The sequence below is a fragment of the Chiloscyllium punctatum genome, chromosome 9 (genome assembly GCF_047496795.1).
Source record: "Chiloscyllium punctatum isolate Juve2018m chromosome 9, sChiPun1.3, whole genome shotgun sequence".
In the NCBI taxonomy this organism is placed as follows: Eukaryota; Metazoa; Chordata; class Chondrichthyes; order Orectolobiformes; family Hemiscylliidae; genus Chiloscyllium; species Chiloscyllium punctatum.
Window position 1 is genome coordinate 34,676,166 of NC_092747.1, and position 14,288 is coordinate 34,690,453.

Sequence of the window (14,288 nt, forward strand, 5' to 3'; positions counted from 1 at the left end):
CCCCTCGACCATGACCCCACCCCCATCACCAAACCATCATCTCCCAGACCATACAGAACCTCATCACCTCAGGAGACCTCCCACCCACAGCTTCCAACCTCATAGTCCGGGAACCCCACACTGCCCGGTTCTACCTCCTTCCCAAGATCCACAAGCCTGACCACCCTGGCCAACCCATTGTTTCAGCATGCTCCTGCCCCACTGAACTCATTTCTACCTACTTCGACACTGTCCTATCCCCCTAGTCCAGGAACTCCCCACATACGTTTGAGACACCACCCACGCCCTCCACCTCCTCCAAGATTTCCGTATCCCTGGCCCCCAATGCCTCATCTTCAGCATGGATATCCAATCCCTCTACACCTCCATCTGCCATGACCAGAGCCTCCAAGCCCTCTGTTTCTTCCTCTTCCGACGTCCCCAACAGTACCCTTCCACCGACACTCTCATTCATTTGGCCGAACTGGTCCTCACCCTTAACAATTTCTCCTTCGAATCCTCCCACTTCCTTCAGACCAAAGGGGTAGCCATGGGCACCCATATGGGCCCCAGCCATGCCTGTCTCTTTGTTGGCTATGTAGAACAGTCCATCTTCCGTAATTACACTGGCACCACTCCCCACCTCTTCCTCCGTTACATTGATGACTGCATTGGCGGCACGTCGTGCTTTCGCGAGGAGGTTGAGCAATTCATCAACTTCACGAACACATTCCACCCTGACCTTAAATTTACTTGGACCATGTCTGACAGCTCCCTCCCCTTCCTGGACCTCTCCATCTCCATTAATGAAGACCGACTTGATACCGACATTTTTTACAAACTCACCGACTCCCACAGCTACCTGGATTACACCTCTTCCCACCCTACTTCCTGCAAAAATGCCATCCCGTATTCCTAATTCCTCCGCCTCCACCGTATCTGCTCCCAGGAAGATCAGTTCCACCACAGAACACACCAGAAGGCCTCCTTCTTTCGAGACCGCAATTTCCCTTCCCATGTGGTTAAAGATGCCCTCCAACGCATCTTGTCCACATCCTGCACCTCTGCCCTCAGGCCCCAACCCTCCAACCGTAACAAGGACAGAATGCCCCTGGTGCTCACCTTCCACCCTACCAACCTTTGCATAAACCAAATCATCCGCCAACATTTCTGCCACCTCCAAACTGACCCCACCACCAGGGATATATTTCCCTCCCCACCCCTTTCAGCCTTCTGCAAAGACCATTCCCTCCGTGACTACCTGGTCAGGTCCACGCCCCCCTACAACCCACCCTCCCATCCTGGCACCTTCCCCTGCCACCGTAGGAATTGCAAAACCTGCGCCCACACCTCCTCCCTCACCTCCATCCAAGGCCCTAAAGGAGCCTTCCACATCCATCAAAGTTTTACCTGCACATCCACCAACATCATTTATTGTATCCGTTGCTCCCGATGCGGTCTCCTCTACATTGGGGAGACTGGACGCCTCCTGGCAGAGTGCTTTAGGGAACATCTCCGGGACACCCGCACCAACCAACCACACCACCCTGTGGCCCAACATTTCAACTCTCCCTCCCACTCTGCCGAGGACATGGAGGTCCTGGGCATCATTCACCACCGCTCCCTCACCATTAGACGCTCGGAGGAAGAACACCTCATCTTCCGCCTTGGAACACTTCAACCCCAGGGCATCAATGTGGACTTCAACAGTTTCCTCATTTCCCCTTCCCCCACCTCACCCTAGTTCCAAACTTCCAGCTCAACACTGTCACCATGACTTGTCCTACCTGTCTATCTTCTTTTCCACCTATCCACTCCACCCTCCCCTCCCCGACCTATCACCTTCATCCCCTCCCCACTCACCGATTGTACTCTATGCTACTTTCTCCCCACCTCCACCCTCCTCTCACTTATCTCTCTACCTTTCAGGCTCTCTGCCTGTATTCCTGATGAAGGGCTTTTGCCCGAAACGTCGATTTTACTGCTCCTCGGATGCAGATGAACTGCTGTGCTCTTCCAGCACCACTAATCCAGAAAAACAGCACCTCCAACAGTGCTCCTTCAGTACCTATTTTTATAGGAAAAAGGCATGAACGTCTTTGAGCAGTGTTAGAAAATGCTAGCTCACTTTTAAAACTTCCTCCTCTCACCTCCATTCTAAAATATGATCAGTGTGCAAAATACATCTCCGTGGAGCAAGTCACTGTTGGATACTGCAGTGGTAAGAGATTGCATATTTTTCAAGATGGATGAGTTAAGAGATCATGAATGTGATCTGTTTCTCTCTTGATTACTGATCATTCCATTTGCAGAATATAGGTAGCAGATAAGACTCTGTTAAAATAACTCATGTTCCATTTATTTTACAGATATAGTACATAAAATGGAAAAGGGTCCTCACATTGATAAATGTCATTGTGACTGGATGGAGTATTACATGTCAAGTAATATTATTTTATGCACTAAGTCCAGATGTTAAATTTGATTTGATCTGTTAAATCATGGTACTGAGCACAGCTTTAGAGAAATAGATTGGCTTACAGTATTTATTATTAAGTCACAGTTTCCACATTGTGACTGCAGCTTATCCACAAATACACCTTCCAGTGAGATTTTTCACTCTGAGATTTTGCCAGATTACTGACATTGGTCTGATGTAAAACTTGATATAAAGTGTGCTATTTTTACACAAGAGCTAATTCAAAACACAGAATGTATCATGTTTTCATTGCAAATAAAATGGGGATTTGTACAGTTTTAAGATTCACCATGGCATCAAAAGCACAGCTTCAAAAAGGAAAAACATCAGAGAGAAAATGATAGAGACCAATTGATAAATGTGAGACAGTTACCAATCAAAGAAAAGAAGAAGCTAGACAAAAGCATGATCTGTGTCGATCCTTCATGTGACTTACATTTCAAATTCACTATGAATACACACATATAACGAGATGCTTTTTTTCCACTATTCATTGTTTCAATTCTGCTTAAAATGTGCTGCACGATGGAGGAACTGAAGGGACATTGGATCTGTGACATAGGGCCTTCGGGTTTATTTAATTTGAGAGAAAGGATGTGTATTTTATTCTTTACATATATATTGCAGTCTCCAACTTGGAACTGACATCAATAGGCTGTATCTAGGTCAGTGCAGCGCATCTTGAAAGGAAAGATGAAGCTAACTGAGTGCTGAGGGCAATACGTCTAATACTCTTACATTTAAAGGTGCAATGATGCATGCATAACACTATGATCATTTGAATGTCAAAGCCTGCAAACTCATGTTAGCTAATAGAATAAAATAACCTTTGTCAGAAAGTCAAGTCTCTTCCACCACCCATTCTTAATCTTGTAAGATGTATTTTCCACGTCACAAACCACATCTTCGCAAATGAGGTGAATTTTTCAGATCTCCATCTTTGTGATTATGGTAATTACCTGCAATATTTTTGTAAAGATAATTGGTTCCAGTTGGTTGTCGTTTCCTTGCTGTTGAAAGGTCATACTCAGATCCACCTAATTGTCATGAGGAAGATGGTTTAATTATATTTCAAACCCAGAAAACCACAGAATATTTGAACGGACATTAAAAAGTTGCAACTTTTTCGGGAAGTATGATGCATCCCTCCAGAAATGAGCAGGAGATTGTAACATAAAGAAAAGACTGGAAACTGCTCACCTATGAAATGAAAGGTCTTAAATAACAAGGAAAACCAATTTATATTTATTTGAAGTAACAGTACAACAATATTCAAAACAAGTAATTTATCAGCAGTAGCCCTATTTTACTGAAAGTTCATGTTGCTCACATGAGATTTTCCTGATTGAATTGCTAATGTTGTGTTACTTTTTTATTTCATGCTACTCATGTGAGTGCTTGGAATAGGTGAGAATGTGAAGTAGTCAGATCAGCACCGGTCTTATGCAATAGGATAAAGCGGCTGTGTGTCAACACGTACTCCTAATTCAGATGTTCATATAAATGTATATCGGTAAGACCACATAATATTGGTAAGGCCATACAATTAGTATGAATGAGGGAAATACCAAAGGGAAAGATTCACTTGATTAAATAAAAAGTTTCTCTTCCATAGTATATATCAATATAAAATTCTACTGAGTCTTACCTGTGTTCAATATTCTTATAATGATGACTTTTTCTTAATTCACTCATGGAACACGAATACTGTTGGTTGGGCCAGTGTTTATTGTCCATCCCTAAAGTTGGTGGTGTGCTACCTTCTTGAACTGCTGCAGTCCAAATGCTGTACGTAGATTCACAATGCCATGAGGGAGTATTTCTAGGATTTTGGCCCAACAATAGTGAAGGAACAGTGATATATTTCCAAGTCAGGATGATGAGTGACTTGGAAGGGAATTGGCAAGCAGTGGTGTTCCCACATATCTGCTACCTTTGTCCTTTTAAATGAAAGTGTTTGTGGGTTTGAAAGGTGCTGTCTAAGGATCTTTGGTGAATTTCTGCAGTACATCTCATAGATATGAATGTTCGTAATGGATGTTGAGGATATGGTGCCAGTCAAGCAGGCTGCATTATCCTGGATGTTTTCAAGTTTCTTGAGTGTTGTTTAAACTACACTCATGCAGATAAATGGGCATTATTCCATAACAGTCCTGACTTGTGCTTTGTAGATGGTGGAGAGGCTTTGGGGAATCAAGCAGTGAGTTACCTGCTGCAGTATTCCTAGCTGCTGACCTGCTCTTGTAGCCATTGCACTTATATGGCTAGCTCCTGGCCAATAGTAACCTCCAGGATATTGATTGTGGGGAATTCAGTGATGGTAACACTATTTACTATCAACAGGAGATAGAATGTTAGAAATGATCATTGGCATTTGGGTGGTATGAATGTCATTTGCCATTTTTTAACTCAAGTCTGGATGGTATCCAGGTCTTGCTGTATTTGGACATGGTCTGCTTCAGTACCTGAGGAGTTGAGAGTGGTGTTAAGCATTGTGCAATCATCAGCAAAAATCTCCACTTCTGACCTTAAGAAGTCAGAATTCTTGTGACACCAGGTTATCGTCCAACAGGTTTATTTGAAATCACAAACCTTTGGAGCACCTGCTCCTTCACCTGACAAAGGAGTAGCACTCTGAAAGCTTGTGATTTCAATTAAACCTGTTGGACTATAACCTGGTATCACAAGTCTTCTGACTTTGTCCATCCCAGTCCAACATTGGTACATCCACAGCTGACTTTATGGTGCAGGGATTATAATCAAGGCCCTTCTGAAGAAAGGTTACTGCACCCAAAACATTGACCGTGTTTCCTCTCTAGAGATGCTGGCAAATCCACTGACATTTTGCAGCAATTTCTGATTTTTGTTTAGTTTCCAGCATCCACAGATTTTTTTGTTTAATGACAAAATGTGTTTTTTGTCAGCAAATTACTACATGCATTATTCTTTTTTAGTGATTGTGATGTACTAATAATCTCTATGGAAACATATCCATACCTGAAATGGTCTTTTAACTAGTCAAGATTAGAAAACCTTTTAGATTTGCTCTCTCAACACAGTTTATAATTGTAATTGGTTTAAATCTTACAATTAAATTGAGCAGTCTAGATCTTAGAGCTTCTTGAGTTAACCATGTGATATTACCCCGATATTCTTTCTTTGTCACTGGTATATATAGTGTATTATGTGTATTATGAAATATCTCTTTAAATATTTGCCGCAGCATCTTTACTGACTTATCCCTTAACAGTTGTAGCATTGCTCAGAAAGTTCAATGTCAACCAAACTGAGCAGTTTACATGCCACGTAGCATATTGTGATCGTAGTATATATTTTACACAGGATTCTCTACAATAATCATAAAGGTTACTTTGAAATCACCTCACCTATGACATCCATGACTGCAAAGAACAGTGCAGTAATGTTAAATGAACTTGTTTTCTTTCGATCACACAGCCTGAATTTTACTTGGGACATTTGTGCAAGAAGTGGAATCTGAGACCATACTTGACAGCAGCAAAACTTTTAAACATTAGCAGGCTCCTAACTGGTCATCTGTGGGTTCACCATGAATGGGGAGACTGAGGACAGTTGGAGTATTTTCTGCAAGTGTGACCATTGCCCCAGGACCTTGCCCATTGGCTAAAGGAAAGGTGTACCCACTGGAGCCAACTGGGACCTCACCAGGGTTTATCTGAAGGCTGCCTTATATGGTGGAGGGTCAATCAACTTATGGGAAAATGGCAGAAAAGGTGGGAAGGAGTCCTTAATTGGCCACTTAAATTATGTTTAATTGGTATCTGGGTAAGAGGGATTTGGCTATCATCTCCACCCTTGACAATGTGGTTGAATCTTAACCACCTTCTGAAATGCCCTAGCAAGCCCCTCATCAATTGTTATGAAGTCTCAAAAAAGAAATGAAACTGGACAGACCACCCAGCATCAATCTAGGCACTGAAAATTACAACAGTCCTGTCAACCTCTAAAGTCCTCCTTACTAATATCTGGAGGATAGTGTCAAAATTGGGAGAGTCATCTCACAGATAATATCCTGATATAGTTATACTCACAGAATCATTACTTACAAACACCATGCCTGGATATGTCCAGTCCCAAAGACAAGATAGACCCGGCAGAGGTGGCACCACATTTATATAGTCAGGAGGGAGATGCCACAGGAGTCCTCAACATTGTCTTCTAGCACTGTAAAGTCTCATGGCATCAGGTCAAACATGGACAAGGAAACCTCCTGCTGATTACCATGTCCTGTCCTCCCTTGGTTGATGAATCAGTACTGCTCCATGTTGACTAACCTTTGGAGGAAGCACTTAGAGCGTCAGAATATACTCTAGGTGGGGGATTTCAATATTCACCACTAAGAGTGACTTGGCAGCAGCACTACTGATTGAGCAGTGAAGGATATAGTGCTAAACTGGGTCTGAAATAGATGGTGAAGGAAGCAACAAGACGGAAAAACATACTTGACATCATCCTCACCAGTCTGCCTGCTGAAGATGTATCTATACATGATATTACCATTAAGAGTGACAACCATACAATCGTGTGGAGATAAAGTCTTGCCTTCACATTACATTGTGTTATGTGGACTATCACTGTGCTAAAGGGGACAGACTTTGAGCAGATCTAACAGCTCAAGACTGGACATCCATGGGGTGTTCTGTGTAATCAAAAGCAGCAGAATTGTACTCCAGCATAACCTGTAATATTATAGACCAGCATATACATAGTAAATCAAAATCACCAAACCAGGGATCAACCCTGGTTCGAATAACAGTGCAGGAGGTAATGCCAGGGGAAGCACCTGGCATGCCTAAAAATGAGGTGTCAACCTGGTGAGGCTACAAAACAGGGCTACTTGTACATCAAACAGCATAATTAGCAAGTGAGAGACGTAATTAAGAAAGCCAAGAACCGATAGATCAGATCAGTTCTGTCAAATTCAGTCATGAATGGTGGTGGGCCATCAAACAGCTCATTGGAGGAAAAGGATCTACAAATACGCCTATCCTCAATATGGGAGAGCCCAACACATCAGTGCAAAAAGTAACAAAAACAGAAGTTACTGGAAAAGCTCAGCATGTCTGGCAGCATCCATGAAGAAAAATCAAAGTTAATGTTTCAAGTCTAGTGAGCCTTCCTTAAAATTGTTCTAGGACATCTCTGCAGGACTTCCTCAGGGTAGTGCTCTTAGCCCAACCATCTTTAGCTACTTCATCAATGACCTTTGCTCTATCTTCAGGTCAGAGGTGGGGATATTCACTGATGATTGCATAATGTTCAACAATGTTCACAACTCCTCACATATTGAAGCAGTTCATGTCAAAATGCATCAAGACCTGGACAATGTCAAGGCTTGGGCTGAAAAATGGCAAGTAACACTTGCGTGCTACGAATGCTAAGCAATGAACATCTCCAATAAGAAACAATCTAACCACTGTTCCTTGATCTTTAATGGCATTACCATCACTGAATGCCCCACCATCAACATCCTGGGGATTACCAATGACCAAAAACTGAACTGGACTTACCATATAAATGGAATGGCTACATGAGCAGGTCAAAGACTAGCAATCCTGTTGTGAATAACTCACTTCCTGACTCCCCAAAGCCTGACCACCATCTACAACACACAACTCAGGTAATAGAATGCTTTGCACTTGCCTGGATAAGTGCAATTCCAACCAACTCAAGAACCTTGACATCATACATGACAAAGCAGCCTGCTTGATTGGCATCACACCCACAAACATTCAGTCACCTCACCACCGAAATAGATAGTGTTACTAAATGATTACATCCCCTTATGAAGAAGTTAGTAAGGTTGAAAAACAAACCATTGAAAATCAAAAACCCGCCCCTGAAAATCCCATTTGATGTGGCAGTGATAAATTCTAAGGTCCAATTAAGAACAGAAGACTTGAATCAGCAAGAGAATCAGTAGAAAGTTCAAGCAGTGGAAAATACTGTTGAAATGTTAATCTCAAATTTGCTCTCAAGCGCTGTCAGTGATTTTGGCCCAGAAAAGGTTGCACAAACAAGCCCATAAAGCAAGGGATGGTATTTTGGTGAAAGCAGGGTAGAGTAATGGTCCCATGATACGTCAGGCAAAATATGCCAGTGTTCGTTCCTGTTGATCAATGGAGTCGATCTCTCCTGATGATTCTGAAAAAACATTGGATCGGGTTTCTCAGAAAGCTTGAGCTGCAGTTCCACCCATCTTTTCCTGAATGAAATTGATTCCATCCTTGGATCATACCCACTCGATGAAGCAAATGGTCATTTGTTAAAGAATGGGTACTCTCAGTTCTTCTTAACACATCGCTTTGTTTCCATGCTAAACAGTATGGCACCAGAGCAACATTGTGAATCTGATATTTCTGACTGAGGAAGCAAAGCACAAGGTAGCGATGGTATGAACATCCAGGTAGACTCAGTGTAAGTGAGCACTATGAGAGCAATGAACAGGCCAGACTTGCTGCCAGGGCCAGTACACGAGCTGTGTTTGTAATTCCGAGTGCACACTGGTCTAACAGCAGGATTATGCTGATAGTTGGTGGTGCAGCTCGAGGTGCAGCATTGAAGAGCAGAAGTGCGCTGTAAGTGAATCAGAGATGTACCATGAGGATTCATAGAGGCTGGTACATGTTGTATGCCAATATTTGTGGACATGGAGTGCATGTGGCCTGTGTTCATGGAATGTGCATGAGATATTCATGCCTGTTTCCGAAACCCATGTCAAGAATTCTCGAAGTTCAATAAGACAGGAAGCTGAATATTGATGAGTTATGTTGTGTCATTAATAAGGTGTTTAACAATCTATAATGTCCTAAATTAGCAATTCGCCACCAAGAAACTCACCTCACCACAATAAGGCACACAGTGAGTTGTTCCAGATGTTGAGACAACATTATCAGACTCCTTCCCCCGGCTCAAATCCCACTAGATCTTATGTTACTCAGTGCCTGGAATCTAACCTAAAAAAAAGATTCTGCTAAATGTAAGGGGGAATAGAACTTGAGTGCTATAAAGTGCGCTGCACATTTTATGGAGTGAAATAGGGTTCTCAGGCTGGATAGCCTTGCTTCTCTACATAGATGCTTGAATAAAAATGTCATTAAACCCCACTGAAAAGAGAGGTTTTTCTTATCACAACATAGTGAAGGTATTAATACAAAATTGGTAGTTAACAAATCCAAACAATTCCAATCCAGCAAAAATGAATGGTTGTATACAAGTGACTGGACTTTGTAAGTAGGAGCAGGTGTAGGTTTACAATGTACACCTAAGAAATCTTTAGCTGTACACTAGAGAACACTAAAAGAAAAGTCACTATGGTTTTACCAGACCATTGCACTGCTCTCTCATTAGAGAAGGATGACTGATGGTGTTTTAACCTGAGGGTCACTACACCTCAGACAAGGGGAGATGTTGAGAAGGAGGGGTCTTCATGGTAACCTCAGTTTATGCAAGAATTGAACCCACACTGTCAGCATCATTTTGTATTGTAAAGCAGCTATCTCACCAAATGAGACCCTCACAAGAGAACAGTGGTGTTTGATTGTTTAGAATAGTCATTTCAAGCAAAAAGGCATAATAACTGGGTTGTAAAGATCGCTTGATAATTGCATCGGATTAACAAGGAAGGTACCAATTCTGCCTCTACTTCCATTAAAACCAGTTCCATTCAGTTTCCAAAAAGCCCAAGGAATCGGAGCTTTATCTGTGGAATAAAAAACTAACTGTGCCTTTCCTGTAATAATAATTAATGACAATGTGCACAAGAATCTCTGTCACGATGACATCAGATCTAATGAAATTGGGACCTGAGTGTGTAGGGTTCCAGAAATGCCCTCTTTTAATTTCTTCTCTAGATAGTGTGCATTCTCATTGACATTGGTGTGAACTACCTTCCATCAGCAGCCCAGATATGATCTTATTACGTTCTCCACTCAGAGAAAAACACAAAAGATCAACATCACCCAACTCATCTTTCAGTAGGGCAGCAGTAATCTTTTTATATATAACACTGACAAAATGTAATGATGAGGAAATCAGTGACCCTGTCTGTTCTGCCCTTACAGCTGGAAGAGCATTATTGAAAAGAGCATCTTAGATGGAGTGAAAATAAATCTGGTGAATTGGAGGGTGGTGGGGTGAAGGAAGAGGACAGCACAAAGCAACAGAGGTAATGATGTAACCAAATCAAAAATATGCCGAAAATACTGCTGTGTATAATGGTAGAAGCTTATATATGATTTCAGGATACTGTCTATCAGCAACAACATTTTACTGGTATTATTGTTGCAATTTTTGAAGAGAAAGCATCACAATTACATGCCATGAACTGACAAAGCATTTCTCATTTAAAGCCGTCATGACATGCAATTAAATATAATTAAAATACATGAATTTCATATTCAAACAGCATGAATAAAATGTGGCTGAGAAGCAGGTCAACAGCAGACACAGTGCTGCTAGGTAACTGCTTTATGTCAGGAGATGCAGAAATCAAATGATAAGAAGCCATAAAATACCAATTTGCCAGAACACTTTAGTCAATGCTTTATCTACAAAAAACAGAATAATGTATGAAAAGTACTTAGAGATAATGACTAAAAGTTTTGTATCCTCTTGTTTTGTTAATGAACAATTTCAAGCAATCTTTTCTCTTCACAATGTTAATGTAAATTTACGCTTCCTTTCAAACATGTTTATTACATTTACAGAAGCTCACAATCTGATGACTTTGCAATGTATAGTATTCTGTCAATTCATTTGAATTCCTTAAGCATTAATATGCATCTGCAAGTTGCTGATTATCTCTGGCATTATTTTGTATGTAAATCAATGCAAAAACAGAGAGTGCCTCAGATGTACTGGTTCAGTTAATAATTGAATGTGAGAAGATTGGTTTATGGTTTGACTGGTGCAGTTTCACACAGAATTTGAATCCATTTGCTGGAACATTTACTGCACGACAGAAATGGATTTTTATTTTTAAATGCTAAATATTTCTCATATGCGGCATATCTTTGTGTCATTTCAGGAATATGTAGGCTTTCAAAAGGAAAATTTATGTAAATAACTGGGCTGTAACATAGGGCAGCATATTCAAAGCAGGGTTGGGAAACTGATGCCTGAATGAATTATAGGTCTCGATATTGTGCATCACTGCATTGTTCTTGTGATGCTTTTTTTAAAAAAAATGCCCTAATTAGTTAGGAGACAAGCTTGGCACACAGCACCTCCAGGAGGTGGGAGCTGTCTGCCTGGCAACGGTGGCATAGGCAGGCGGCTATCATATTGGATGCTGTTGTTACCTTGCCAAAGAGAGTAGACAGCTCCGCAAAGGGCAAGCAGCAGTGACAGGAATGAAAGACGTTATGCAAGAAAAGCAAAAGGTCCAGTTCTTGGACCACCATCAATCAGGCAATCAAAAAAAAACATTTCTGCTCTGTTGTGGGCTATTTTCCTCCTGGAATGAGAAAGGCAGGAAGGGGTGGATGGTACAGTTGTTATCTTTGGTGCAAATAGGGAGGTGTCTCTAGTGAGTGAGTAGGTAGTGCAGAGGGCATGCAGGGTCAGTGGTGTCAAAGTTGAACATGGGTAACAGTGAATGTGGAAAGTTGTTGCAGGCAATAATGGGAGTGGTGCAGAATGAGCCATGGTGGAAGATGGATACAGTGGTAGAGGTAGAGTGATTGTGAGTTATTGGAGAGAGAATAGTTCCAATCACACTGGCAGAGTGGAGAGGGTCACTACCTTTTTCCTGCAGTGCTGGGCATTCTTTCAAATGCCTGAGACTGCACTGATACAGGTGACAACCATGGACCAGGATAGCATGGTCTGGCTTTGTGGCTTGCTGTGTTGGTCCTGGGACAAGAGGCCTATGTATCACCAGGACCTCCAGGTCTCTGCCCATAAAGCAGGCTGACAAATTTCCCTTCTCTGCCATGTTCAGACCAACTGCCATGAACTGTGCAGGGCAGCTCTGGACTAACAGTGCTTTTACGCAGGCTGGCTTTTTAAAGATGGCACTGGTGCCAGGGATATTGATTAATTCTGGGATATCCTAGCAATGGTGAGTTTTTCTGGGAATGATGTGTGGTAAAACGAGAATAGAATCAGAATAGAGGGATGACATGGTTTATGGTAGGCCATTACAGATGAAGGTTTGTAAGATACAGCAAGAAAACCTGCTCAGTCTCTGTGGTGAAAAATACGTCACATAAACTTGACATGAGTTGTCACTTAGCCAAAGGAAGTAGTTTCAGCCTCCTGCTGCTAATTTTAAAATTGAGATGTTGCTTGACTGGGAGTCAGTGTATGTAATTGTGCAGAGAACCCATTGGTGAATAGAACTTGGTTTAGTCTATAACAGGGCTTTCCAATCATGTCCCTGCTCCATCACAACAATGAAATGGCCACAATGAGTCACAAATGATATCATTGCTATTGTGATTGTGGTGCACTATTTCTCCTTATCCCCCCGACTTCCTTTCAGCCTTTGTCCTTCAATAACTTACCTCAATTCCCCTATGGATCTGCATTTGTGTGTTTCTCCTTTGTCAAAAATTCAGTTATCTGTGGAAATAATCTTCCTGTGTTTTGCCTTGCAGTCCCTTTTAAACATTTGAACCCTTTCACTAGATCCCCTCTCATTAGTTTGTAAGGTGCTGGCTCCTTGTATATTCGACAGAGTAGCTTGAAACCTGTTCCTGAGAATGCAATCTCAGTTTCAATAGATTGATTGGGTGACACGATTTGCAAGGATCTAGTTTTAACTAACATTTGCTGAATAAAACATAAGACATGATGAAAAAAGGTTTCTTAGTGCCAGACTCATTTCAGCAATGGTACCAATAAAAGTACTGCGATATTTTAGTTGTATGGCATAAACACTTTGCAAATCCTGGTCAATCAGCAGTCAATTGACAAAGCAATTTTTCAACCCACCAATGCTTTGCTCAGCAGCATGAAGTATTACAGTGGCATCCTGGCTTGATGATTTTCTCCTAGCAGCAACAAAAAAACATAATGGCATTCTGCAAACTTGCCTGGGATCTGAACCCCATTTATTGTAATCTATCCTCAACCCCTCATCAGAACAGCTTTGGTGAGATTGGAAAGTAAATAAAAAATGAATCAAGCCCATAATTACTGATGTCATAGCATTGCATCAATGTCTTTCCATACCTGGAATGTAGTTTGTAAAATCTGAGCAGTACTCCCAAGAACAAAAGGACAGTCAAAATGAATGTTAAGTAAAAACCGAAAGAACTGCAGATGCTGTAAATCAGAAATGAAAACAGAAATTGCTGGAAAAGCTCAGCAGGTCTGGCAGCATCTGTGGAAAAAAATCAGAGTTAATGTTCTGAAAAATTAGGGTAAACCTGTAAAGAGTTGTGAACAAATTTCTCCTCCCCTTTGCAGTTGGCCTTGTCTTTATCAGATGGTATGAGTGGAAAAATAGGGAGCTTTCCAACTGAGACACCAAATTTTGAAGTGTTATCTTTAGGGGTACTATTCCATTCCTTCTGGAGGTCTGCTCTTGAATGTTGACAGTGGTGTCTGGTTTAAATCTCATCTCCTGTTGGCTTGGATATATTGGGCATAAAAGTAATACACATTTTGCCAGTATCAAATTGGCATAGACGTACATCTTAACTGTTGAAACGTTCTTCTCTAAATAATATGACACAGACAATGTTATATTATAAGTAAGGAGTTCCTCCACCTTCTACTACAAAGACAACAACACAAACTACTAATAGAACTGAATTTGAAAAGAAAGTACAGACTGAGGAAT